The sequence below is a fragment of the Bos javanicus genome, chromosome 13 (genome assembly GCF_032452875.1).
Source record: "Bos javanicus breed banteng chromosome 13, ARS-OSU_banteng_1.0, whole genome shotgun sequence".
In the NCBI taxonomy this organism is placed as follows: Eukaryota; Metazoa; Chordata; class Mammalia; order Artiodactyla; family Bovidae; genus Bos; species Bos javanicus.
The window spans coordinates 43,426,620-43,432,194 of record NC_083880.1 but is presented as its reverse complement, the minus strand read 5'-3'; positions in this window follow the sequence as shown (position 1 = coordinate 43,432,194).

The following is a 5,575-nucleotide window of genomic DNA, read 5'->3' as shown; positions in this document are numbered from 1 at the left end:
GCAAAGGTGATTAAAATCATGAGACGGGAAGGTTCCTGGATTACCTGGGTCACCCTGGTGTAATCACAAAGTCCTTACATGTGGGACCTGGGAGGGTTGTAGTCAAAGATAGGTGGGAAGACAGGAGCATTAGATAAGAGACTCGAAGACACTATGCACTGTCTCTGAGATGGCGGGAGAGTCTACAAGACCAAGAACGGAGTGTTCTCCTGCTGTTCAGTCCCTCAGTGATGTCCAACTCTACCACAGCATGGACTGCAGCATGCCAGACACTTCTACCCTTCACTGGCTCCCAGAGTTTGCTCAAACTCATATCCATCGAGTTGTTGATGCCATTTAAGCATCTCATCCTCTGTCACCGTCTTCTCCTCATTTTCTTAATCATTCCCAGCATCAGGGTCTATTTCAATGAGTTGCCTCTTCTGGTCAGATGACCAAAGTACTGGAGCTTCAGCTTTAGCATTAGTCCTTCCAATGAATATTCAGTGTTGATTTCCTTTAGGATTGACTGGTTTGATTCCCTTGCTGTCCAAGGGACTCTCAAGAGCCTTATCTGGCATCACAGTTTGAAAACATCAATTCTTCAGCACTCAGTCTTCTTTATGGTCCAACTCACATCAGTACATGACTACTGGAAAAAACAGAGCTTTGACTACACAGAACTTTGTCGGAAAAATGATCTCTCTCCTTTTTAATATGCTGCCCAGGTTTGTCATAGTTTTTCTCCCAAGGAGTTTTTAATTTTAAGGTCAGCATCCTCAGTGATTTTGGAGCCCAAGAAAATAAAATCTGTCGTTGTTTCCATTGTTTCCCCGTCTATTTGCCATGAAGTGATGGGACCAGATGCTGTGATCTTAGTTTTTTTAATGTTGAGTTTCAAGTTGGCTTTTTCACTCTCCTATTTCACCTACATCAAAAGGCTCTTTAGTTCCTCTTGCCTTTCTGCCATAAGGGTGGCATCATCTGCATACATGAGGTTACTGATATTTCTCCCCAAATCTTGTTTCCAGGTTGTGATTTATCCAGCTTGGCATGTTGTAGGATGTACTCTACATGTAATATAGATAAGCATGCTGACCATATACAGCCTTGATGTGCCTGTTTCCCAATTTTGAACCACTCTGTCATTCCATATCCAATTCTAACTGTTGCTTCTTGGCCTGCATACAGGTTTCTCAGGAGGCAGGTAAGGTGGTCTGGTATTGCCAACTCTTTAAGATGTATCCACAATTTGTTGTGATCCATACTGTCAAAGGCATGAGCCTAGTCAATAAAGCAGAAGTAGATGTTTTTCAGGAATTCTTTTGCATTTTCTGTGATCAAATGGATGTTGGCAATTTGATCTCTGGTTCCTCTGCCTTTTCCAAATCCAGCTCGTATATCTGCTATTGAAGCTTAACTAGAAGGATTTTGAGCATTACTTTGGTAGCCTGTGAGATGAGCACACTTATGTAACAGTTTGAACATTACTTGACACTGCCATTCTTTGGGATTGGAAAGAAAGCTGACTTTTTCCACTGCTGAGTTTTCCCAATTAGCTGCCATATTGAGTGCAACACTTTAACAACATCATCCCTTAGCATTTGAAATAACTTGGCTGGAAATTCTTCACCTCCAATAGCTTTGTTCATAGTAATGCTTCCTAAGGCCCACTTGACTTCACACTCCAGGATGTCTGGCTCTAGGTGATTGAACATACCACCCTGGTTATCCAGGTCATTAGAACCTTTTTTGTACATTTTGCTGTGTATTTTTGCCACTTTTTTCTTAATTTCCTCTGCTTATGTTAGATCTTGGAGAAGACAATGGCACCCCACTCCAGTACTCTTGCCTGGAAAATCCATGGACAGAGGAGCCTGGTGGGCTGCAGTCCATGGGGTCACTAAGAGTCCGACATGACTGAGCGACTTCACTTTCACTTTTCTCTTTCATGCATTGGAGAAGGAAATGGCAACCCACTCCAGTATTCTTGCCTGGAGAATAGCCTGGTGAGCTGCCGTCTATGGGGTCACACAGAGTCGGACACGACTGAAGAGACTTAGCATAGCATGTTAGATCTTTACAGTTTCTGTCCTTTCTGTGGTCATCTTCACATGAAATGTTCCCTTGGTATCTCTAATTTTCTTGAAGAGATCTCTAGTCTTTCTCAGTATATAGTTTTAATCTATCTCTTTGCTTTGTTCACTTATGAAGGTGTTCTTATCTCTCTGTGCTATTCTTCAGAACTCTGCATTCAGTTGCCTATGTATTTCCCTTTCTCTTTTGCCTTTCACTTCTCTTCTTTTCTCAGGGATTTGTAAGGCCTCCTCAGACAACCATTTTGTCTTCTTGCATTTCTTTTTCTTGGGGATGGTTTCAGTCACTGCCTACTGTACAATATTATGAACCTCCATCCACAGTTCTTCAGGCACTCTGGATCAGATCTAATCTCTTGAATCTATTTGTCACTTTCACTGTATAAATCATAAGGGATTTGATTTAGGTCATGCCTGAATGGCCTAGTAATTTTCCCTACTACAGGGAGGAACCACAGTCCCACCCATTAGCAAAGAATTGGATAAAAGATTTACTGAACATGGCCCTGCCCACCAGAGCAAGACTCAGTTTCCCCCACAGCCAGTCCCTCCCATCAGGTAGCCTCTTATCCTCATCCATCACAAGGCAGACAGAAGGAGCAAGAATTTCAATCCCATGACCTCCAAAATGAAAACCACAATCATAGAAAAGTAACAAAAATAATCACATGGATCACAGCCTTGTGTAACTCATGAGTCATGCCATACATGGCCCCCAAGATGGATGAGTCATGGTGGAGAGTTCCAACAAAACTTGGCTCACTAGAGAAGGGAATAGCAAACCACTTAGAATTCTTGCCTTGAGAACCCCATGAACAGTAGGAAAAAGCAAAAAAGATACGACCCTGAGAGATGACTCTGCCAGGACAGTAGGTGTCCAATATGTTATATGCTAGGGAAGAGTGGAGAAATACAACCTGAAAGAATGATGAGGCTGAGCCAAAGAGGAAATGACACCCAGCTCTGGATGTGTCTGGTGGTGAAAGTAAAGTCTGATGCTTTAAAGAACAGTATTGCATAGGAACCTGGAACATTAGGACCATGAATCTAGGTAAATTGGATTTAGTCAAACAGAAGATAGCAGGAGTGAATATGGATTTTTTAGGAATCAGTGAACTAAAATAGATGGGAATGGGTGAATTTAATTCAGATGATGATTATATCAACTAGTGTAGGGAAGCATCCCATAGAAGAAATGGAGTAACCCTCATAGTCAACAAAAGAATCCAAAATGCAGTACTTAGGTGAAATCTCAAAATGACAAGGTACTCAATCCACTTCCAAGGTAAACCATTCAATATCACAGTAATCTAAGTCTATGCCCCAACCACAAATGCAGGAGAAGCTGAAGATGAACGTTCTATGAGGACCTACAAGAACTTCTAGATCTAACACCAAAAAAAAAAGACATCCTTTTCATCATAGGGGACTGGAATGCACAAGTAGAAAGTCAGGAGATACCCGGAGTAATGGGAAAGTTTGGCCTTGGGGTACAAATGTAGCAGGGCAAAGGATAACAGAATATTACCAAGAGAACGCTATATTCTTAGCAAACACACTTCCAACAACCCAAGACCTGTTCTCTAGGAGCTGGATAAAGCAACAAAATGGATTTCCCCTACAAACTCCAGAAAATACCACAAGCCTGCTGGCACTTTGATTTTAGACCTCAGAACTGTATTTTGAATTTGTGACCTCCAGATATATAAATGAATACCTTGGTGTTGTTTCAAAGCACAAAGTTTTTGGTCATTTGTTATAACAGCAGCGTTAACTAAGACAGATGTGGTTCAAGTCAGCCCCACCTCCAGGTTCAAGTCAGCCCCACCTCCATCTGCTGCATCATGAGTTTTACCCTTTACTGGAATGTTCCTCTGACCTCAGAGGCAGGTGGTCATCTCCCCAAGCACAGGAGCCTTGATTCTTGATTGCACTTTATTCCATAGTGACTGACTGATTCCATGGTCCTCATTAAAGCAAAGTCTTTGAAAACTGTGTATACTCTGTTCCACATTGGTCTCTTCACATCATTTCTTGAACCAACTTTACTCAGGGTTTGCCTTCACTACTCTATCAAAGCTGCACTTGATCCTGCCAAGGTTAACTGCTGAATCCAGTGGTGCATTTTCAATCTTCTTTTACTTGACCCATTGAAAGCACTGGACTCTTTTCTCCTTCAAACACTTACTTCACATGCCTTGTAAGAACAGTCCCTCCTACTTCACTCACTGATCCTTTTCAGCCTCTTTTGCTGGTTCCTTCAGTTTTGGGGTGTTTTTTTTTTTTAAGGATTTTCTTAATGCTTATTTCTCATGAAGCTTGACTATCCTGTCCACACCACTCACTGTATAATGTAATATCTCTGACTGGTTAGTTACATGGTTTTAAGAGACTATATTTAACAATTTTCAGATATGAATATTTTGTCTAAAACTTTTCTGTAATTGATTTGCATGTCCAATTCTATGCACACATCTTCACTTGGATACCTAAAGGCATTTGAAAGATGAGTTTCTATAACTGAACTCATGATCTTCCCACAAAAATGAGATTCCCCGAATTGTCTCCATCTGAGCAAATGGCATCTGCATTTCCTGTTACTTAAACACAAACACATGGACTCAACTTTGATTCCCCTTTACCTTTCACCATATGTCCAACATGTTAGCAGTCTAGTTAATGCTGCCCCTAAAATAAGTTCCTATTCCAATACCTCTGGCCATCTTTACTGCTCCTTCTGTGGTTCCAGCCAACATTACCTCTCACCTAAATTCCTGTAGAGTCCTAAAAAAGGGCCCTTTTTACTCTTTTTCTTCTAAACATAACAACCAGAGTGATTTTTTTTGAAAACATGTCAGCTCATGTAACTACTGTGCTCAAAACCAAAATATCATTCTCCACTTCTCTCAGAATAAAGACCTCTCAAAAACCCACATGACACAGACCCCATGGCCCCACTGGCTCTCTGGCTTATCTTCAACTCCTGTCTTCTTCCCTCACTAAACTCCACCCACATCAGCCAACTTGCTGGCCTTCAAATGTTACATGAACACTCTTCTTTCCTGGACTTAACGTTTTCTGTTTCAGAGAAATGCAAGGAGCCACTGTCTCTATGTTTCAAGGCTGTTTCTTGTACAAGTGAAAAGTTGTGTGGGATTAAAGGTAGTTGGTGTCTCTGCCTAACAGATGGACTGAAATGTGAGAGATTGTGCAGGATTTTCTCAACAGACACCTACCCATTTCTAACAGCTAAATTCTCCTGATGACATTCACTGTCCCATCCTCCACTAGACTATAAACTCAAGGATTTCTCATTTAGTTAATATATATTGATAAAACAATGTCTTACTGAAGAATGTTCAATAAAGTTTTGCTGAATGAATGAGTGAATGACAACCAATGAATGAATGGTAAAATATGTAAGTATTTATCAAAATGCTAAGCATGGTCAGACAATTAAGAAATTAAATAAATGAATCAGATGTGCTGCTTTACAGAGA